Raw genomic sequence first — 24,689 nt, 5'->3', positions numbered from 1 at the left:
AAAGGTGTGATGATGGAAGGATCAGCACAATAGGAAGGTGCTATAAAGGAAGGGAAGAAGGTTGCTCACCCATAGCAGAAGATTCCAGGTTCACAGGGGAAAGCTTCATCAAGAAGGGATCTCCAGAAAGAGATTCTTCCCCAGTGACAGTCAGCCCTCAAGTGGGGTCTAAGAGAGGTGCAGCCAGGCTTCACCCCTCTGGTCACACAGGTGAATTACCTTCACCTGTGCTCCCAAGGCTGATCTGGTCCTTTCCCCAGATGATCAATCACTGGTTCAGGCCATGACTCAACAGTTCCCATACAGATGCAATATACTTTTTCTTGGGATTTTTATTTAACCTTGTTCTCTTTCTTGATTAGTTCACCACAATCACTGAGTTAATAAAAGTCTTTCTTTGTTTATCCTGGATGGATAGTAGCTTTCTTGCACAAATATTTTTGCCCAAACAGCAGAACTGCTATATAGAAACAAAAACTATCATCTAGCAGGCTGAGTAACTTCTAATAATTTCAAGCTACATATACTTTGATAGCTGTGTATCCATCAATACTTGAACACAGTTGACAATGCACTACTAGAAGATACTTCATAAATTGATAGAAGCATGCCTTTTAAGTGTTTGTTTATATTGTCATTGCAAAATCTGTACTGACTTCAATGGGATAAGAGACCTCAAGTGTTTTATCCTACCAGATACTATAAGAGAGCCAGATATTAAAGAGAGTTACTAAAGTTTCACCTGTTCAAAAGACACAAGCTGGTTTTGTTCTTACTTCTGCCTTCAATTTACTTTCTAAGGGAATTTTGCAGGTTGTTGCAAGTAATAAAATGAACCAATCTCAGCAGTTGCCGTCTGACAGCTGCAAACTTATACTCGCACATCTGCTTTCTTTCCTTCCTTGTTTAGGCTAATGTTTTATTTCACAGTGGGGACATGCACATACAGAATCAGTCACTTCATCTCATCTGACAGGCAGTAACTTCTAACACCATTTGCAAGGCCAGGAACATGCCTCATATAAAATGCCAATCCAGAAACACCTTTCATAGTGCCCATCTGGGAAGATTTAAACTCTTTCTTTCCAGCTTCTTTAAATGCCCCTTGCAAAACAAAACAAAACAAAATGGATACAGAGATGATTGCGGGACTCCAAGACAGGAAAAAGCACTCTGGATTATGAAGTGCAGAGAACTAAACCAAAGAGATTACAGTATTTCCCCACAGCACTATAAGCAGGGTGTTTGAGTGAGTTAAAATCTTGGGCATGCAAGAAACATTTTAATTGGTACACACACAGTTTGTCTATACAACGTGTCTCATATATTCCCGAGTCAAATTTATTTGAGTTGTAAGCTCATATCTCAATTCTGACACTACAGAACTCCTTCACTACATTTCATGATAAGAAAATAAAATTAATTTATTCAGAGCCTTCTGCCATGTTTAGGGTAGAGAATGTTTTGTCCCTCCAAAATGTCATAATACGAAATATCAGCTTCCTGTGTATTAAGTAAGAATGTTAGCACGTTACTCCGAAAGTAACACCACCTATTTTGTTCCACAGAAATGACAACAGCTACAAATAGCACAATAACACTATTTGATAGAGTAAATTCTCAGCTACAAAACGTGATTTTCAACATAGTCAACACCATTAGCTGTGCCCTTTTGCCAGTGATGAAGAAGAGTCTGCACGCCATGCTTGTAAAAATCTGCACCAGTGAAGACAACCCATTGTTGCTGAAATGCACCATTGCTGAAATGCACCACCTATTGCCTCACTGTGCTCATCTTCACTGTTAGGACTCCATAAATGTTCAGTAAGTGTCAATGATTGTCAGTGGATACCACTTTTTTCCACACGGAGGAACTCAATAACAAACCTTTGCTTCATATGCACTTCCATGTCAGACACCAATTTGTCAGACTGCCCTTCTGCTGCCATCTGCCAAAAGGCAACAACATGTAATGGAATACTGGAGGGAAGGTTCAACCTCTACTCCCATATTACCAACACAGGCCTCTGGCATTGAAGGTCAGAATAATAAAATAGGCATTACTTTCAGAGTATGTACATATAAACAGAAGTCTTGGAAATACAATATAATAATATAATCAATAGATTACTTAAAAGGAAGATGAGACTGACTTCTAGAAGAGCTCAGTGCCACGTGGGAAGGTATGTGCATTGCTCTTTGTATTCACTGCAATTATATCCAAGTGTTTCCATGAAAATTTTATTTTACCATAAGATTTTACTATAATTTTACAAATTTCTTAAAGAAAAGAAAAAAGTGTCATTGCTTTGATGTGAATATAAACTTGTATTCGTAATTTTTTCCATGACCTCTACTTTTCTTCAATCACTGTCCCTGTTAAAACACCAGAGGGAGCAAGTATCACAGAGAAGAGAATGCTTTGCTGGAGTCTCCTGGCCACTGACAGTACTTCATCATTTAGTAGAGTGTTGGATTAGAGTCAGATTACCTGGAATAGCCAAGTATACTCCAGTGAAGCAAAGTTCTTCAGCTTGTGAGGAAATATGTAACAACGAGACAGGAAAGAGCACAAAAAGTTAGGATGTACTTCAGTTGCACAGGGGCAGAGTCTTGTACAGTTTAAAAATCCTCTGAGTAAGGGATGAAAAACTGGCAGCCTTGTTGTCTTCTTCTAGAAAAGATTGCTTTGGTATAAATAGGGCTTTTTTTGCGTGTTACTTAGGAGAAAAAAAAAAAAAACAACAAAACAAACAACACACTTTAGTCATCTATTAGGGACTAAACCTAGACAAGACCCAAAAGCAGCAGCCCCCCAAATCAACTGTCTCCCTGATGATTCATGTTTACAGAATTTGGAACAGAAACAGAGATAACCTTACTTCTGAAGCCAAGAACCAGAAGCCAAAACTGAAATCTTTATATTTCACTGTGCCCAATTTAGCCAAAATTTGTTGCCACCCTTTACATCCTGAGGTCCTACCTGAAAGGACTACCATTATGCATACTCTCCTTTTGCTGTTGGGCTGTTCCTGATTGACCCAAAGACTTCTGAAGTCAGGTGCAGTCCTTCCATTACCATTGCCATCAGTGCAGTTTCTCCTCATGGAGAATTTAACTTTCTTAACTGTTCAGATTACTCACAGTTATATGTTTGATTTGTAGGGTTTGGTTTTGTTTTGCTTTTTTAACAATGCATTATTTTCATTTTAATTCATTTTCCTCCTGAAACTTGTTACAGGTTCTAAACCAATGCCCTCTCTCAAACAGCAATAATAAAATTCCATTCCGTACTTAAAAATATATATATATAGTTCAATTTTCATCAAAATTAATTTAGAGAAATAGGTTTATACACAAAACAGAAAATAGTCTTTGTTTGCTGGGATTAGATGTCCAAGAGCCAACTGTTAGAGTGTCTGGTATCTACAGAGGACAGATGTGATTGTTGCTGTATAGAAAGATTATTAATCTCCTTAATTGACTGTGTCATACAGATGTCTAAAAATTAAAGTTTGACAATATTTTATATAGCCTCTCACATCTGCTGGCATTTCCCTTAGAGTCCTGACATATGATGAAAATCTTTCAGAAGTGTTCAAACAGTTTACATAGGGAAATGCTCCCTTGGAAGCAGATCACAGGAAAACACAGCACACCTGTCACAGTTCTGATACTGTGGCTGGACAGAAAGATGAATGATGCTCATCAGGAACTACTTCGCTCTTTTGGAAACAACCTCCATCTTTGAGATTAATGTACTAATTGTATGATACCAGAATGCTGCATCCATTAGGTACTGTACTCACAAGAGTAGTGAGTACAATGTACTAATTATAATTATATTATTATTATCATCATCAATGACCATTTATTTTCTTTACAGCTAATGTTTAATGTGTTTGATAGTAGTATCATTCTACCTAAATAAATCACCTAAATAAATCTAAAAATGTGACTTTTTCAATATCAAATCACGGCACGATTAAGGCTCAGAGGTCTCAGAGAGAGAGGCCTCTGAGAGACAGAAGAGTACATTCTGAATTTTTCTGTATTGAATTATGTTTCTGTATTGAAGTAGTATTGAATACTAATTTCCCATCAATTAATCTGCAGTCAATTAATTAAAGATGCCATACATTATTATTTCTAATTTAAGGATTCCACTTTACTAGTGTGAATAAAAGTAGTCCCACAATGCTTCCCCAAACCCATTTTGCAGATGTTATAATCTAAGAAAATCCAATGGAAATTCCTAAAGACATAGTGTTCGCCAACTTATCAACTTTATCTATCTATCTCTCTAAACTAACGTACTTACAGGAGAAGGGCAAAACTGTCTTTCTAGAAGAATTAATAGAAGCATTTTTATGGATGCTCCATCATCAGCACATACCAAGTCGAACACACAATAAATTTTTAGCTAAGGATAGGCTTGAAGTAATATACACTTTCAAGCCATCAAATGGCATCTAATAAGGTGAGGTACTGAAATTATATGAATCGAGAAACAACATATTTCAGAGTGCAGCAGACTGAGGTTTCTTCAATGTTCACAAATTTAACACAATGTTAAAATTCTCATACTCGTATAATGAATTTTTACGTCTAGTTGTTGGCCTGATCCAATAAATTTACAGGAGAATTAGAAAATACTACACAACTCTAACTTTTAATGCTCAACAAATAAAGCTTAGTAAGAGCAATATATTTAGTGTCTAAGAGTCAAAACCATCCCTAAGTAGCTTAGAGACAAGCTACTCTTGTTAAACTAATCATTCCGCTATCAGCCACTATTACATCCAAATTCTTAAGATTCTCTGTCTTGCTTTTTTCACATCAAATACAACTTCTATATAATTTTACATTTTAAACCAAACCAAAAGTATTTGAAGAAAATTTACTCTGGTGCCTTTACTCTCTGGCAGGACTGAAGAATTGATGCACACATCATCTTATTCTTCTGTGCTCTATCAGATGAATAATACCTGGTCCAACATGTTAGCATGTCATTTGATACAGTATGCAAAGGAAAGGTAGGGTGGTAAACAAAAGTAAACATTTCCTGATGTCTGCTTTCAACCTAAGAATCATTGGTTCAGAAAAGAGTAAGAGAAGAGGAAGCTTCAGGGCTAAGCCTGGGAGGAGAAGAAGGGGCAAAGAACTACTTCCAGAGTGAGTAATTCCGATGAGGGAGCAGCAAAAAGAGCAGAAAGCAAAAGTCATGGCATATTTATCGGAGCTGATCTAATTGGTATTATACTAGTAAAGTATTACATTGTCTCCAAATACTTTTTGACCATGCAGGAGAAAGCCACTAATCCTAGGGACTTGATCACTGTCCTTATGGCAAGAAATAAAGAACAAGAACCAAGATCTTTTCCTTACAGAGCTGCCCTTATGACTAGTTTGAAATACTGAGTTTTGCTTTGTAGCATTTAAAACCTACAGTACATGGCTGTTGCTGTCCAGTGTGCAATGTTTCAGCTCCCACGATCAATACTCTTTTATCCTCACCACATCTTTCTAGATGAAGTACCAAACTCAAGTCTTCCCAGGAATTCAGGAAGGTTCTGCGAGTTTAGCAGTTTATATGGGAAGCACTTATATTCTCTTTTTCTTTGTCTTATTGATTACTTTGTACAACTAGAGCTCTTTTGTTTGCTCACAGATTGGATACAGGGGCATTTTGGGCTGAGAAGTCTGAGAGCCAGCTTCCTTTCAGCAACTCTAATCCAACAAAAGGCCACAAACACCACAATGACCTCTGAGTAGGAAAGACTGCCAACAATGCACTTTTTCTCATGCATCTTTTTCTCTGATAAATAACTTTGTGGTTACAGTTTACAACGAGCAAGACTCCATCACAAGATTGGTTTGCAAAGTCTATAGAAGAGAGATATTTTAAGGGCTTGAGAGTACATTTGAAAGAAAGAATTAAAGTTCTAATTTCATAAACGCCACAAAGCTTTTTCTCCCTGCTGGTGAGAGGCAGTGCGGCCACTGTAATGAGGGAGTTTGTACTTCACCTAACCTTACTGGGTAAACTTATTAGATGTTGGATCACTTCACTTGCCCTTTTCGAAGCCTACAGTAGAGACTGCCTGGCACCTATACATGAGACTGAGCTCCAGCAGTAGTGTCACTGCTCCCTGCCCAAACAGCCCTTTCCAGCAGTCCTGCATACCACACAGGTTTTCAGTTCAACTGTCAGCCTCTCAGAGACCACTAAATACTTGGCAGTCCATCAGGTTTAAGATCTTTCCTGTTTGGTTTTGCTCAAGGCTCTATACAGCAAATAGAAGGTGTAAAAGGTCGAGGAGACTTAAAGGATTTCAGCAGTGACATTCACTTGCTGGGTTTCTATTTCTCCTGTTCCCAATGCAGCTAGATGGCCACTGTTTGTTTTTCTCTAAAATACATATTAATGTTATATATTGGTTTCTATGCTGGAAAGAGGATACATGCCATATCCCCTGTGACAGGACATGCCTTACACTGTGTCCAAATTTACCAGCAACATAGCTCAGTTCACCTTCTAAAGACTGGTAAGGCTACCATTACCATCTGTGCTGAAGTAGTTATCTCATCTGATGACCTATTTTCTTAAAATTATTCTTATAATTCTGCAAAATAGTACAAGAACAGGTATCATATTTTTTTTTTCTTTTGAATTTTGTCAGTACTGACAGTTATCTTATATTTATCTGTTTTAAAATTAAAAATATTTGAAACTGTGTATTTCAGCCTATTTCTGATTTATTTATTAAGAAGTTCATCTCTCTGCCTTAATGTTTAATAACTTTTATAATGTAGCTGGCATAGCACAGAGGAATATAAATATCTCAGAGTCAAATCCCATATCAGAATTACATGCTGCATTCCACCAATATTCTTTCATTTTTAACCCTGTTATGAAGTTGTGCTTCACCAATTATACATCTAGTTTTGAAGAACTTTACATACAAGAAATTCAGTCCAGCTTTATATTAGCAAACAAGATTATATTTAGCAAGCAAGTTTATATTTAGTAAATCTCTACTTTGGGCTGGTACAGCAGTTTTACTAACTTAGAAATATGTAAACAAACAAACAAAAAAAGTACCTTGAAGTGCCTATTTGATATAAAAATACATGTAATTAACATTTAGTATTTTAGGAGGGGAAACACTTATATTGTTCAGCTTTTCCAAATTGATTTTCCTTATTTATTAAGACTGAAGCACATCCAAGTGGTCACAATAACACAGGTGCTAACTCTGTAGAGGGAATATCACAGAAAGTTAACTGCTCATGTGTAGCTACCAATCAGTGGCTTCTGCTTAGGGTAGTAAATAGCAAACTGAAGAGCACCAAATACATTCAAATATACATATTAAAAAATTCCAAGCAAATCACCTTTTAAGATTTTACTCTTCCCAAGAAATCCTGAAACAATTTACTGAACTTACCCGAGGAGGACATAATTTTTTTTCCCCAGTTCATGAAGTCAGGAATAAGTTGTTGGCAATCAAACAGACTTTTTATTATTGCTCTGTGGGATCCATTAAGTATTTTTTCTTGAATGGTTTTCTTTTCCAGAACTGGGAAGTATTGGTTTCCTTCTCTTCCTGCTAATGACTAAGGTGCAGTGACTTTACTAAATTGGTCAGAGGCAGGGAGACAAGAACAACGTGTGATGCCTTCTGCAGAGATCCTTTTCTCTGGGCAATTTAAATGCGGCATGAAAACAAGTCCTGTCCAGGTCATCTTTAATAGGAAGGAGGATTCTAACCAGGGATTGTGGCTACCCTCAAGATTTCATTTAAATATCTTGTGAGCACAAATATAAAACTCCATTAACAGCTTGCTATATTTTAGCCTTCAAAACCAAAGACCAAGTGTGCTCTGTAACACCATTTTCCCCAGGAATTAGAACAATATTCGCTCAGTCAGAAAATCAAAAAACAAATGCAGTTACAATACAATCGCATTTGTCTTCTTAATATCTTCACCAGGTAGTTTCTCTCTTCTAGCATCCATCTCTTTTCTTAATGATTAGCTTACTCCTTAGAATAAGGTGATAGACTCACTATGGTGTAACAGGATAAAACCTAAGCTCCACAGACAGTTACATCAGACTTGTGCTTTAGCACATCATCTGTATGCACTATGTCAATTATGGGAATGGTCTTTCACATTTCCCAGTGCACACTACAACAAGTGCTTTATGACTTTGTGCTGGTTTTATTCTAGAGGCAGATCAAATATCTGATCCTTCAAAAAGTTTGAGTGACAGAGTCTTTGAAGAAAGTCTGCCAGGACAAAGTTAACATGATGGTATTTCTGGAAACAAATTTTATCAGCACAGTGAATTTACTTGGCACCAGTGCTTTATGTCATGTGGAGCTCTGGATCAGGCATTAGGAGCATTAAGCCAGTTTCAGTTCACTGCTGAACCTAAGAGCACACACTTAGGTTCAACATTCAAAAGAAAGTGCTTGAAGTTGTTCAGACACTAAGGATTTTTCCAAAATGTACCCTTTACTGTTGTATATAATTACATCAGTTTTGTAACAGCTATGCTGATTTCTACTTGGTAAAAAGTACAGTGAAAAAAGACTCAGTGAAAGCTTTGCTTTCTTTGGACTCCCATATCAATCAACTTAGTCTGCTACAGTAACATTTGCAGGTGCAAGAAGAATGCTGGCAAAACCCTAAAAATACATGAGAGTAGAGAAAAGCAGTGCTGGGGGCTCCTGTCTGTCTGCCAGTTCTTCCAAAGCAGATTTCCATTCCCTTCATCACTGTGCGTTGAAGAAGAGTAAAAAGGTCCCAATGGAGTCAGTGCCAGTACTGATGAGCTCCTTCTGTAACAAGTCCTACCAAAAGCATTCCATGTGCAATCTCAGCTAGGTGACACTGCAATTGTATGGTAAACAGCGAGAATGATAAGTTTCTCTCTAGGATATGGAAATTTTCAGTCTCACCAAGAAGGTGAGAGTAGTATTCTTTTGGTAAAAACACAGCTTTATGCAAGAACGATCATTAAGGATGCCAGTCACCCCGTCTAACTTCAGAGGTTGACAATCTCTAAATCTGTTCGGGATGGCAAGGCTTCTTTTACAGTTGATGAAGACTGATGGGTGTTTCTAGTTCGCTGTTCCTCCCATCTCAGTGTACACAGATGTCTAAAATAGATCATGTGAGTCACAGACTACAAATGCTTGCTTCTTCCCTTTACTTAAAAAAGGAATCTAGACAACAGACGCCTAATTGTCAATGTCCAGTGAAGAACCACACAAAACTCTGTCTGGTCAGATGAGATTTGCTAAGCTGTGCAAATTAAACACAAACATTTCTAAACAGGAGAGTAAAAAGTGGTTAGGAAAGAATGAACTGGATTAATGAATACCAAAAGATGAAATACATAAAAATGAATACAATCTCCTTTTCCATTCTCTTCTTGTTTCATTCATTAATTTTTGACTATGTAGGTAAAAAGAACACCGTGAAATCTCAACCATCTTCTGAAAATATCCAGAATTTGAGAAAATAAGATACCTTATTTTGAATACGAACTGTGGGAGAGGGCACAGAGAGAGGAAAAAGATAAACAATGATATATGAGGTTTTATCCCATTTTCCTGCATTAAATTTTCTCATAAAACTTTTAAACTAAGCTGAATGGAAAAATAAAAATAAAAATCAGGGTCACTAGATGATGCCAATCCTAAATACAGTGTTCTGGATCAATATTCAAGGGATAATAACACGTTTCTTTTTCACTCAATTATCTGCCTTCAGAAACTGGTAAAGTGAACATTTTTCAAAAGAATCTCACAGTGATCTCTGATTGTCAAGGAGAGCCTTTTTCCATTCAGCATATGGCACAGAGTATTCCTAATTATGATAGTAAGAGCCTCCTTCGGTGTTTGCAAAGAATATTGACCTTTATTTTATTAGCAACTTTCCAAAGCCTCACTGATTAAACATTTGAATTGATATTATAAATAATCCTCTCACTCTCCACTTAATACAATAAACAAACAAACAAACGGAATTCCCTGAACTGTAGCCATATTGACAGAAAGACGATTTAATATGAAAATATTCAGTTGTGACATTCTTTGCATCCCCATATTCTTCAAGATGTATTTCAAAATATTAGTCCTGTCAGACAACAAAATTGCTAAGGAGACCAACAAGTCTGCAGAGGACACCTGAATTTCTTTATTTCAAATGTTCACATACTAATTGCATGTCAAGGAATGAGAAATCCTTTCATACGAAGTCTCCAGATCCAAACAGACAAATAATTATATCTGAAGAAGTAGGAAAGAAGTAGAAATACCACAGTACTAATTAACATGTGATCCCCAAAGTGAATGAACACCTTTGGGGAAGACAAGGGTCTCGAGATAAGAACATATCTGTAGTCATAGATAAGGCACAAGCAAAGCTTAAACATATTAACAAACTCGAGTCTACTTACAAGCCTATTTTCATCTCAGAACTCTGAGAAACAGCCATCTCATACAGATACAAAATAAGTCAAAATTTTAACATGATTTGTGCCCACATCAGGGAAAAAAAAATGACTCCGAACTCTTATTTTTATCACACCTCAGCTTTTGTATTTAGTTTAAGATAAAATTTTAAGGAAAGAATAAGTAGCAGCTTAGAGGTAAACAAACAATAGAATAAAATGTAAAATAGCTTCAGTAAAGGTCAGACTAGCCCGATTTTTTCCTTTGATTGGATACCTTATTTTCCAGACAAAAGAACTGCGCAGGGAGATTAGATTTTATCTGAACTTCAGCAGAACACTTGATAAGGTGTCACACCAGAGATTATTAGGAAGACTGGAGAGAAAAAAAAGATTACAAGAAGAGCCCAACGATGCTAAATAAAGTTACTGTTGCAGAGGAAATAACTATGAACTGCTCTGAATGCTAGACTGAAAACAAATTACTCCAACAGTTTTCCTCAGGGATTAGTCTTGGTATTCATCCTGTTAATTATTTTAACTTTGTGATTTCACCTCTAAAATAGAAATTAATGCAAGAAGATGAATAAAAAAGACAGGTTTTGCCAACATAAAGGAGAAAGAATACCATATGAAGGGAAAAATTGACTGAAACAGTAACAGGTAGGTATTAAACAGAATAAATTACTGGATCCTGCAGATAAAATGGGATTCACCTCATGCAGCCCATCTAAAAAACTTTTGGTATCTTCACAGCTGTTGAGACTCAGTCTATATAACAGAAAGATGTGAGGATGCGTTAGGGTAGCATGAACAGCATGTCAAAAGATCAACTAGGCAGCAGGTGATTCTCAACCTCTATTTAGAGAGATCTCATCTAGAAAATTACATCTGGGTCTGGGATGCCCTATAAAAGTGGTATGGGCCTGTTTGAGTAGGCCAAGGAGGAACATGAAAATTATCAGAGGATTGGAATGCCTCTATGAAGAAAGGTTAAAAGAGTTGGAGTTGTTTACCCCAAAGAAGATAAGGCCCTGTAAGATCATGCTTACAAAAAAGACAGAAAAAGATATTTTAGCAGTCCCTGTAATTATGGGTTTAAACTGAAAAAAGTTAGATTTAGATTGAATATAAAGAAGGAACTTTCTATGGTGAGGTTGGTGAAGCACTGGAGCAGGCTACTCTCAGATGCTGTGGATGCCCTATCCTCAGGCTTGATCAAGGTCAGGCTTTGGGCAACTTGGTGTCTAGTGGAAGGTACCCCGGCTCATCGTCTTTAAGGGTTCATTCCAACCCAAGTCATTCTGTGAATTCATGTATCAGCTTTGCAAAAAAAAAAAAAATTGCAAGACCAAGAATTATATGAATGTCACCAGATGTCCCTGCAAGGGAGAAGGCTTTTTAAATTTGCATTATTTAAATGAATTACAAATAGAGTAACATAAAATGATTTGGAAACTCAAAATGATGATTTCAGCATGTATGTAGATTTATTGTTTGCAAGGAATAGTATTTTTATAGACCTGTAAGACAGGTTTTTTCTAAGTTTTGTAACTTCAGCACACAGAAAAACTCAGTGAGCTTTTTTTTTTTTTTTTTTTTAAACATAATCAGTTCAAGTGTTTTATGTTTCAGTAACAATCTAAAATACATGCTTCTGAAATTTGCATTATGGATTTAGGCAGTTATGTTCTCCCAACATTCCATCTTTCCTGTGACTCTTCAATTCCCACACAGCAATTCTGTTCCAGCTTGATTAATTCATTATTCCAGTGCAGGAACTCAACACACCCTGTTTCAAGTCTCCTTAGTCTGAGCAGAACCTTTCCTGCAATTCCTTCTCCCCAGCAGAAAAGCAACATCATGTCACATCCATAGCTGAGAGGCTCAGTTCTCAGTTACCTTGGTAATCTGGAGAAGAAAATCCCAGAAAAGATCGGTCTTGAAGACCTCAGGGAGGGGGGAATTTGCAAAGAAACAAACATGGGAATGCAAGGGAGGTAAAAAAGAAAGGATTAACCGCAGAACTATGATTTATTCCATCTTGGTGCTATCCAAATTAACTACTCAGAAGAAACACATGAAAAGTCAAGAAAACAGCATTCAAATATAATAAATGAATTCATCTCATATCTGGGATTCCATGACCCAGGTGTGGGACCTTTCACATGGTCTTGTTGAGTTTCTCATGTTTGTCCTGGTCCCTTTGGATGGAATTCCTTCTTTCTATTGTATCAAGCGCACCACTGAGCTTGGTGTCATTAGCAAACATGCTGAGGGTACACTCAATCCCACTGCCTAGGTCACTGAGAAAGATATTACAGAACACCGTAACTCTACTATAACTACAAGGTGTACAAACGACACTCCAGAGACTGTAGATAAAACTAACACATCACAGAACAAAACAATGATTGCAGAAGAATAAACAGCTTCAACCAAGGAATCGGATGACTATTTACACCATCCACCCTTATCTTCAAGATTTAATTTTCTAATCTTTTTCTTTCTTCTAGGACTGTGGTAGAGATTGAAAATAATCCTAAAATCAAAGTTTCCCTCCACTTATAAATGAGAAGTTTGTGCTGGATATAAGCATCATATAAGAGATGTTTTGTCAATAAGATAAAAAAAAAACAACAACAACAAGAAAATGGGATGAAATTGGAATTCTATGATGTATAGAATGGAAGAAGCATTTAAAAGATGAAATACTCAAATCATCTAAATAAGACACTTGAATAAATTCAGGAGTGGTAACAGAAAGAAGAAAAGATCTTTATTTGAGAATATTCCTTTGGATTCCTGACAAAACACTAATTCTTTGGACTTATGTATAATTCCCTACTTAACAGGGAAAAACAATCAGATGTTATATCTTGCTTTTAAGTGTGGAAGATATTCAAGAATTGGAAAAATGGGTAACAGGTATGAAAGTATTTGTAAGCTTATAGCCCCATTTTGAAATCTGAGTTTTGCTACAGCAATATGAATATGCCCTTTTTGTCCTAAGAAGCTTTTTGTTTTTATTACAGAACATATACAGTTTTTTGTTTTTATATTTTCTAAGAAGCCTATGACATTAAAAAGACATACCAAATACATTTCATGCTCCTCTAATACAAATAAGCAAGAAACCAGGGGTTAAGAAAGCAAGAATCTGCAGTCCCCTTCCACCTCTCATATAGAGCCGTTTTCCTCTGGAAAACAAAAAATTACTCCCTCCTGGAACTGAATCAGAAGGCAGATCTGTCATTCAGTAGCCAGCATATGATTCAACTCAGCTTTTCAAAAAGTTAAAAAGACCAAAAGCCACCAAAAAAAGCTTTTTGAACCAAGAAAGCTGCATCATTTTAACTCTTCTGAAATGCCTGCTGCGCACTCCTGTGAATCATGCCTGCTGCAAGAGGAGCACCTCTGAGTTAAGAAGGCAGTTGACTTTCAGTGACAGCTGGCAAGCAGACACTCCCTCTACCAAAGGGACAGCCTTCATTCAACTGGAAGGTAGGAAAACATGCATTCCTGTAGATAGACTGTAAAGATATTAGATCCATGATTAAAATATGTAGCAATTACAACCCTCCCTCAGCAATATTGTTTTTAAAAGAAGTAATCCAACATAGTACTTTCTAAAGAGAAAAATATCTAAGCATGTAAAACAAGATGCTTTATAAAATATGCTTCTTGATCAGATTTTATGCTTATACTAGCATACGTTGAAAAGACTCAGTAATAAACATTACTGCAACTTGGAAAAAGACATTCCATTCAAGTCTCAGGAAATGATACAAAATATTAAAATAGCACTAAGTATTCTACTCATATAAAATTCAATGCTAGACTTGCAGAATGATTTAGCTATGCCTTCAAATGCTTTTAATATTCCTTCACATAATGTATACAATCAGAAAACCACTTCTGCGATAATTAGATAATTTTCCAAATTTTAAATATTAATATTTAAATAGGAAGTTTTGTCCCACTTGTTAAGTCCACCCAGTGAAGTATTACCTGTTTCCCAAATTAATCATACATTAAATTACCCAAGTAACACAATAGCAGTTTGCAAAACTGCTTGAGCTTAATAAAGTAAAAATGCGTACTGCACAAACTTTGAAAAATTAGGTTGAAAGCAATTTTATTTAATCTGTTTTGATGGTTCCATTAATGACTTAAATACTTCAGAAATGCAGCTGTATAAAAAGTCTAAGAACAGAATTACAAAAACAACTGTCTTCTGGACACAGCATTAAAACTGCTGCATTGAAAACTGTATTTTTTTTTTATTTTTTACTTTGAATTAAGAGCTGGCATACCAGGTTTTTTTTAATTATTTTCTTTCCTTTTCTTCTCATGGTCTAGAATTTCCTCTAAATTGATTTTGCTATTTTTAGTCCAAAAAAGGAGATAACTGAAAATTGAGTAGTTTTTAACGTATACACTGTACCTCATAAGTTGCAATTTGAACTTCACTAACTGTAATATTGGCTCCATTAAACTAAAAAATATGTAATATTTGAAGGCTATCTTGTGAATAGACAAAAATGAACTGTCACTGCAGATTCCAGACGACCCTCATCACACCAACTGCTACTGCTTCAGTCTGTGAACGCAGACAAATCTGAAACATTTTCGAGTCAATCTTGAAGAAAAAAATTAAAAAACAGTTTTTATAGGAGAGTTTTCATGTTATACATTTATACAAGAGAGCCCAAGTTTGGCTTAGGAAGGCACCAGCACTTTTTCTATTACCTTATCTTCAGATCTTGTCTTCCAGCTCACACTGTAAAATGTAAATATGGGTTCACCTTTGCCCACATGCTGCCTTCATACCTGAAATTATGCACAGTGATGATTTAAAAGAATAGACCATTCAAAATCATCAAGAGTACTTCACACCTAATCAACGCATAGACAAAAATATTATTATTTTATTATATTAGTTTGCATTATTATTTTTTAATATCATGTTGTACCTCTAGTGTATTTCACCAAAGTGGTTTCATCTACCAGGTCCCTTTGTGTTTTTTTTTCTTTTTTTTTTTTTCTTTTTTTTTTTTTTTCTCCTTTACTTTCCAGTAAGTAACTACTCTTTCCAGTTACTTTACCTCAACAGTTTCCTGGGGCAATTAGTTCTACAAAGGTAATTGTGTTGCACAGGAAACCATGCCTCTAAATTTCTCCCACCACCTTCCACATATCACAGGAATTGGACAGGAAGGAATAAATCTGTCAATAAGGACGGATGTGTCAGAAATTCCTTTTCGATACAACATGCAGCCTTCCTAAAATTAAAGACTTAAGACTCAGTGGTCAGCATGGCTTGCCATGCAAATCAATCATTTTGCCTTCTAAAAGCGGCTTGGAGACAGAAAAATATGCATTTTAATAATCTTGGCCTAAATTATGCTGTTGTATGAATCAAAGTAGAATACCCTTAAGTATTTCAGATAAAGGAAAATAGAAAAGTACCAAATAACACTGTCTCGCCTGAACATACTATTGCTGATTGAGCTTCAATTTCTCTTAATAGAGAATTACTGACAGTAATTTTGAAAGATTCAACACATCTTCCATTTGCAGTCTGAAGGAACTCCAGATTGTATGAATGCACGTACCAGTTAAACCTTAATTTTTTTTTATCTTTCTATTCTGCCACAGCTTATTTGCTGTTGATTGTCACTTCAATCTGTTATCCAAAGATGTAATTATTGATGTTAAGATATTTATGGGGTAGACCAACATAATAGAACATACCTTATAAAGATCTTAATTTAATAATCACCAAATTACAATACTTGCATGAAATATGGTTTATCTTTGAAGATGTTTTTTACAAAACATTCTTCATTACAGCAATTGGTGTTCAGCGTGCACATATTTTTCACAGGTTCCAGAACACCTTGTTATGTTTTGGTAATTCCCTCTCTACTTCTATAGTTAGTAAACTGAAGAGAATCATCTGCTTCCTTCCGAGCTTGAGGCCAATTGGCACAAACTGTTCATAGTCTCACCAGTAAATACTAAAAAATGCTAAAATTCTCCATACAAATGCCTGCTGGGAAAACTTGCTATCCTAACAAATTCCTCAACTCCCTAAGCGTGCTTGAGTTTTCTAAGATATCACAGCCATATGTTTGAACCAACAGGATGATAAGGAGAGAATAAGCTATAAAGTAGACAACAGACTTCTGAGGTCTGAGCCTGGGCCTTGGTAGAGATCAATTTACAAATACAGGCATAACCTACTGTTACTGTATCAATGACTTTTCAAAAGTGTCAATCCATTTGCAGATCACCTACAGCATAAAGGAGTTAGCAATATCAAACTTACGTTGCTGCTTTACTGAAATTAGTATGAACAGCTCATGAGCACATTATGTTCTGCTCTAGACTGCCTGATGTGGCAAGCAAATCTTGCACTGCAGACAACCTAAATCACAGAATCACCTCTCCTTGTCGTGTCCATGTCAGAAATTATCTTCCAGACACTGCAGGAACCTCCTCGACTGTGTGTGCCTGACAGTGCTGCTTTTCAAGCAAATATCAGGGTGACTGAAATCCCCTATGAGAACCAGTGCCTGTGATCATGAGGCTACTTCCAGATGTCTGCAGAAGGCCTCAACTTTCTCCTCCTGATCAGGCTTGTAGTTAATACCTACAGTAGTGCCACACATACAAGATTGCCCCTTAATTCTCACACATAAGCTCTCCACTTGTTTATCATTCATCCCTAGACAGAGCTTGATACATTCCAGTCATTCTCTCACAGAAAGAACAACTCAACACCTTGCCTTGGTGGTGCCTTACCTAAAAAGTACATAGCCATCGATCACAGCACAAACTTTCACTGAGCTCAAGTCAGAGTAACTCTGACAGCAAATAAATATATTCTTGGTTCCTCCAGTACCAGAACTGCTTTTCAGCTTCTTTTCAGGCTCAGTGATTTTCTGCAAACATATCAAAGATTATATATCACCAGCCTTTTCCCCATTATGACCATTTTCCAGTGGACTCAACCTGATCTTTCAGTTATGAATCATATGTCAACACCTCATGTCCAATTCTCACAAGACAGTACATCACTTATTACCAATCACACCAGTGGTTCCAAGTGCTTAATTTTCAATTTTAGTACTTTCTAAGAAATAACATTAGAACTATTTATGCCAGTAGCATTAGAGCTAAATGACTTTTCATTTTCTGAAGCAAGTTCAAAGCAGAAATGTATTTCATAATTCTGCCCCAATATTATTAAAGATTTGATATGTTTGTCCTCTTCTGCCAAATTTAAAGAAGATTAAGGACTGAACTCATTGCTAATTATTTGGGGGATGAGAGAAAGACTAGTTGCTTACTAAGCCGATTAGAGTCATTCAGATTCACTGCTTTCCCCACTGACTTAATAGCAATTTTTCTTCAATTGTTAATACTCTGAAAGTACTCATTTTCTTATTCTCCCCATCACTTGCAACAGTTTAATTATTCTTCTCCAAAATTCCAATTTTCATTTGAAAAGTCTACTTTCATGTTCGTTCACAACACAAATCAGAGAAAGGTTACTTTCAAACCTTTTTATAAGGTTTCTCAAATGACAAAGCATCATTTCAAACATTCCCGCTTTTACAGTACTTTTTGAGTGCCTTGATTGTAGAGGTATGAGAAATTACATCACTGAAAAATCAGTTGGAACCTGGAAAATGTTTAGTGAAACCAAAAACAACTGAACTTGAAAACACTGCAATAGTACCTCACAGTTATGCTTCCAGTACCTGCTGCTAACCTCCAGCCTGGGTTCCAGAACTGGTCCACATGAGCTATGACACAGTTATCCCCTCACACTGCAAAGAGGAAGCAATTTCACAGCAACTTTTTTCATTTTACATTGAAAAAAATAAGTGCACATAAGTTCCATCCACAGTCTATTTTAGATTGATTGGTTCTCACTGTAAGTTCAGAAAAGTGACTTAACTATGAAACAGATCTTCAATATTTGCAAAGTTTGCAACTTCTGCAGTCCACAGTGCAGATAATGCCACAGCTTGTCGTCCTCCCTTGCTGTGGCATGAGCCACACACAAGAGGAACCAGCCGATGTCATGTCCAGTATCATCCACCTCATGATCTGGCTGCCTGCAGCTAGCTCTACAAAGAAGGGTGGCTACATCCTGGAGTACTATGTCTGCAGTGTAAAGCTGGGTACTGGATTTGTCCATTTGCTGCTATGGTGGCTGTATGTACTCATGGATCTACAGGAGAAAAGAGGAGCTGCATCAGCTAAGTACTTGACCCCTCCTCCTAACATACATTTCTCTCCAGTGCTATGTTTTCCAGTATGAACAGTTTGAATTTACTGGCTATCACAGCTCTGAACCTAGACTCATTTGATCTACTGCACAACAACACATCTTAATTTGATATGCTTCAAACTATTAAACTGATATGCTTCAAACCATTAAGCAATCTAAAATGAAGAAAGTCTTCAAGAAGGAAGCCTTAAAGGCACAGAAACTGGCTGTCCCCCTGAGCCACAAAATGAGTTGGCGAGACCAGCATGGATGAATATATTCTTGAGGCTCTGGGAGAAAAAGAGAATCTACCTCCTGTGGAAGAAGGGATGGGCGACTCAGAAAGAGTACAGAGAAGTTTTGAGATGTGTAGAGAAAAAATCAGAAAGGCAAAAGCCCAGCTTGAACTCAACCTGGCCACTCAGTTAAAAAGGAACAAGAAACTCTTTTACAAATACATCAATGGTAAGAAAGGACTAAGGAGAATCTCCATTCTCTACTGGGTGAGGCTGGGAAAGTGACCACTGAGGATAAGGAAAAGGCAGAGGTTTTGAATGCCTTCTTTATGTCTGTCTTTAAAGGTCAGACCAGTTATCCTCAGGGAACTCCACTCTCTGACCTGGTAGTCTTGGCTGGGGTGCAGACTGAACCCCCCGTGATTCAGGAGGATGCAGTCAGAGACCTGCTACTCCAGCTGGATTGTCATAAGTCCATGGGGCTGGATGGGATTCACTTGAGATTGCTGAGGGAAGTGGCAGAGGTAATAGCTGAGCCGCTTGCCATCATGTATCAGGGCTCCTGGGGGTATTGACTGATGCTCAGCTGAGTGTGAGCCAGCAGTGTGCCTGGGTGGCCAAGAAGGCCAATGGCATCCTGACTTGCATCAGAAATGGTGTTGCCAGTAGGAACAGGGAAGTTGATTGTACCTCTGTACTCAGCTCTGGTGAGGCTGTACCTTGAGTAATGTGTCCAATTTTGGGCCCCTCACTGCAAGAAAGACATTGAGGCCCTGGAGTGGGTTCAAAGAAGGGCAACAAAGCTGGTGAGGGGTATAGAGCACAGGAGCGGCTGAAGGAGCTGGGATTGTTCAGTCTGGAGAAGAGGAGGCTCAGGGCAGACCTTATTGCTCTCTATAACTACCTGAAAGGAGGTTGTAGTGAGCTGGGGGTCGGTCTCTTCTCTTGTGTAACTGGTAATAAAACTAGAGGGAATGGCTTCAAGCTGCACCAAGGGAGATTTAGGCTAGACGTTAGGAAATACTGTTTTTCTGAAAGAGTGGTCAGGCACTGGAATGGGCTGCTCAGGGAGGTGATAGAGTCACTGACCCTGGAGGTGTTCAAGGAACGGTTGGATTTTGTGTTGAGAGATATGGTTCAGTGAGTACTGTTAGTGATAGGTGGATGGTTGCACTGGATGATCTTATAGGTCTTTTCCAACCTTGGTGTTTCTATGATTTCAAATACTTGGACTGCACTGCCACAAACAACCTTTTAAGGTTACAGCAAATAAACAGCACCATTACTTATTTTCAGGAGACCTCAATTCACTTTTCATCACATAAAGACACAAATGGCTCTGTTTCATAAGCAAGACGGGGGTTTAAATAAAACGAAACAACACACACCTATTAGCTAAACCATAGCAACTATCTACTGTGGTCACAACCACAGCCTATTAATTTAAACTAAAAATATTGGTTATGAAACATGGCATATGTGACTCATCAACCTGTTCCTCTCCTCAATCCTTCCATCTGAGGCTGTTCAAACTGCATGATTCCCTTCAATTGTCTAAAATGAGAGAAAACAAAACTAGTGAATGAAGATAGCTTTAACTCAGATAGTTACAACTAACTGTCTAGTTTAAGCTAAGAAGAACCTGACAGTAACCACACATGGCATGGGGAAAGAGTATAGGATGGGGAGAAGAGGAAAGATAAAGGGAAAATAAGACCTTGTGGTGGAAGCAGCTCATTTGATGGGCTCAGCTGTGAAATACAATGCTATAAATTAAGTTTCATAAATACTATATTTAGTTACATAATTTTACATTTGCCACAGGCTACTAAGCACACATTCACTCATTACTATTTCGCTGCAAAATAATTTGTTATACTGTATGTCTCAAAGTTAAAGCACAGAAATAGTGTAAAAATAAAAGTGCGCCTTGGATGCTGTATTAAGTATTATAAATTGAAAGTTATTTTCAGATTAGTTCACCTGCCATAACTTGCGGACTTCAGTCCTCAAGCAAGCAAAAAAAAAGACCACATAATGAACAACTGCACCCAACTGCAGAAACAGCAGTATCCTCCCAGGCTAAACTCAAACCACTATGATTAATTCAAATCATTTCTCCACTGAGAGTGCTAAGATGAATTTTCCTGTTTTTCATTCACCAATTGCTAAGTAAACAAAATAGGCCTAGTGAGGAGGGCACGTTCAAATAGTTCTGCTTATAACAGAAGATAATTTATTTCTTGTTAGCCTACAAATAATCGACAGCCATCTTTCAATGGAATCCTACATTCTCACTTAGGAAAAAATGCTCTTTGTAGAGTACTATAGAGTACTAGAGACAACAGTTACATAAATGTGTGTGTGTGTGTGTATACAAATAAGAAGTACTAGTCTTCCCTACCTACTTTAATAAGCTAGCTTGGCATGGTCCACCTCTAAGCTCCTGTATCCAAAGGAAACATGTTGCATTTCATGCGGAAAGGCCAGTTTTGAAAGAGATTTTCAAGTTGACCATATATAACAAAGTTGGAACGGCTAAATCAGTGATGGCAAAATATTTGCTAATTTTGTCATCTTTTCAAGATTGAAGGTTGACCTTTATTTCTCTCTCTATATACATATGTCACACACTCATATAATATTCAATTTGCTTTCAGTAAGAGCAAATAACATACGAAACATGATGAAACTGAGCCACAGACTTCCTGGCCTTTCATAACAATATTTAGATGAAGCAGAGTTTTGGAGACTAAGATATTAAAAAGTTTTCCCAACAAAATATTTTTTTGAATTATTTTAGAACGTCATATAGATTTCCTTCCATTGGGGAGGGCAAAAGAAACACAGTTACTGATGAATATAATGCCAAAATTTAATCGCTAACTTTGCCTTACTAGCACTGTAAATGATGCTGATTTGGAAGTTTTGACTAATCCCTGACAAGGTAAAAACTATGCATAGCTGAAGTGGAAATTATTTTCAGAAAAAAAAAAAACTAGTTAGCACAGTGATTGAACAGGTATTAAGTTGTAGCAGCACTGAACAATTTGGACATCTACTTTTTATTTATTTATTTTCATATCAGTGCCTACAATGGCATTGGCACTGAGTTAAGGAGACTAGTATTAAAAAAGACCAAAGTTTTAGCTGATGTTGCAAGTATGAAAGTTTGCATGGTGACAGGTATTACCCATTCAATCACTTTTCAAACATATATCTGTACGTATTTAGTTAGTTAGAAGAATTAAAAATAAAGCTGTCAAAGACTGACTAGCTTGGATTTTTTTTTTTTAATTCACTTCTGAGTTCCCAAATTTTTACCTTATAGTAATGTTGGCTGAAGTGATAGTAGTTAATACTCCTCCTAGCTCACATTAGGAGGCTCCTACTGTCTCACATCAGGCCCACAATATTGCTTCCATCATTACAGCACTGAACATTTTTAAAAGATAAAAGAAACTGCTTTCCATGACTCGAGCTTCTTTACAGAGGAAAAAAGCATCACCATACTAACCAAAAAGATAATTGTTCTCCGAGTCATGTGAGTGGTTTGTGTGATTACATGGGGCTGCTTGCATGCTGTAAACAGAACTTGTCCAGCTGAATCAGTAAATAAAAGCATGAGTCAACTTTTGAGCTAAAGAAGGTGGGTCTTACACTATTATCTGAACTAGCCTTTTTGGGAGACAAAGGGTAATGCTACCTACTGTCACTTACACAAATATTTAGCTGTTCACATTGTCTAGTGTGTAGAGAGCAGGGCTTTTGATATACTTACATTTCCAGAACAAACAACATCTATTTAAAATGAGGAAAGAAAACTGCACTAGCATTTTTCTTGGTGATAAATCTGTTTTTGTTTGTTTCTTTTTAAACATCAGTGGAGGAAAAATCTCTGTTGATAAAAAGGAAGTGTTCATTTTCTACACAGAAAAGCAGCTTTTATTCATAAGGATTCTCTTCCTCTTTTCAGCCTTTACTGTTTGTAAAAACAGTAGCTCTGATTTCTCAGAAGCTACTGCTTCATATATAACTACAACAGATGTTCTTTGCTTAAAGGAAAATATCTGCTTTTCCATGGGTGTGGAAATATTTATCTTTTACTTTCTTTAAAAACACCCAATCACCAAGTGAAGTTCTAGGAACACAGTGTAACAAATACCAAGATTGCCCTCTCCAGATTCGCTGCTTCATAGGCTATTACTTAATAGATTATGCATATTTGCTACAAACATTAGCATTTGCCACATACTAACTACTACAGCATTAAGAACATCTTCTGTTCAAAATTCTAAGTACATACAATAGGATTTCCAGCCTCCTCAATCATCCAGATCCAAAGCTGCTTTCCACTAAGCATCCCACTGAGAACTGCTGCATGGAGGATGTTCTTGCCAAGTCTCAGATTTATATGCTCTGGCATTTTGATGGAAATACTTTAGTGCAAAAGTTTTTTTTTCCTTTTCCAGCAGCACTCTTTTTCCACTCTTCTTTTATTCTATATAACAGCATCACTATTTCCTTTTGCTGTAATTTGATAATTCATTTTTAGGTGACCAGAACTGGCAGTTCTACACAAGGGCTTGAACACAGCAGAAATATCTGCACACGCAGGTGCAAGCAAACCCTGTGTCCAACCTGAGCTGGCTGCACACATGGCAGTGGCACTCTGGAAGCAGTTTGGCTGCACTAGCACGGATGTCGCCCAGCTAAGGCATGTATCGGTGCATTGCACCACTCCTGCAGCTACCAGTCAAGGCCTATTTTTCTGTTGCCAGCTACATAAATATGTCCAATGTCCCAAATATCACAAGGGAGGATATGCTTTTGTGCAGGTGGTCAGAGACATGAAATATGCTGAGTGTATCCTCCCATAAATCTGCAGCTGCTGAAGAAGTGGCAACCTCCTGGTAATTCATATGGGAGCCCAGCAAGCCTGCTGGAGTCAAGTGGAAATTTATACTGGAAGATGCACTCATAAAGAGTGTTAACAATGACACTCAAAGGAAAAGTACAACATGCTACCATAGTCTGAAATAGAAATCAGCATCCCAAATCCATTCGTGTGTGTTTGGCAAGTAACAGAAAGGGTTTTATATTCACTCTTCTGGCTGAAATAAAAAAAGTTGTTTTGGTGACTCTCAGAACTTGCCAGATGCAAGTTCAGTCAAGCATCTGTCAATAGAAATAGTGAAATACCTCATGTAGGTCATGTAGGCTTGGGACCTGCCAGTCTTCACAGCATTCCTTTGACGACTCATATTTACTACCACAGCTTTATTTCTACCTTAGTCCTTCCTGTTTAAATTCATTTTCCAGCTTGAAAGAAACACCTCAGACTATTTTAGCAGACTATCCTAATAGAAAGCCTTTGACATGGGCAGGACTTTCGTAAACATGGACAAAGTCAGAAACCAACAAACTACTTGCAAATGCAGGGGGTCAGTCTAGACATCTTTTCTAGCAAGCAGTACAGTTTGTCACTTTGCTTTCCACAGTTTGTACATGACATGAGTTTTAGTGAAACAATTTTGGAACTACTTCTAATTTTGCTTTTGACAACAACCTTCTTTAGAGGCACAACAAATGAGCTAATGGAGATCTATACTTAAAAGCATTATTTAAGAATACTCAAGAGATTATTACATTGCTCAAAACTGCTTTACTTTGTTTTCTAATGTTGGACCAAACACAT

General features: G+C 37.1%; 2 protein-coding genes across 2 annotated transcripts in view; one reads left to right on the top strand and one right to left on the bottom strand.

The window, feature by feature from the left end:
• NT5DC1 (5'-nucleotidase domain containing 1) overlaps positions 1–24,689 on the bottom strand; it is a 120,058-nt gene that overhangs the window by 54,470 nt on the left and 40,899 nt on the right. The gene's annotated exons all lie outside the window — the stretch shown is intronic.
• Positions 12,913–24,689, top strand: part of COL10A1 (collagen type X alpha 1 chain) — a 34,993-nt gene continuing 23,216 nt past the window's right edge. The window contains exon 1 of the mRNA XM_048938413.1: positions 12,913–13,972. The gene's annotated coding sequence lies outside the window, so the exon portion shown is untranslated. The remainder of the gene's footprint in view (positions 13,973–24,689) is intronic.

Source organism: Lagopus muta, chromosome 2 (genome assembly GCF_023343835.1).
Source record: "Lagopus muta isolate bLagMut1 chromosome 2, bLagMut1 primary, whole genome shotgun sequence".
Taxonomy (NCBI): domain Eukaryota; kingdom Metazoa; phylum Chordata; class Aves; order Galliformes; family Phasianidae; genus Lagopus; species Lagopus muta.
This window is presented reverse-complemented; position numbering and strand designations above follow the sequence as displayed.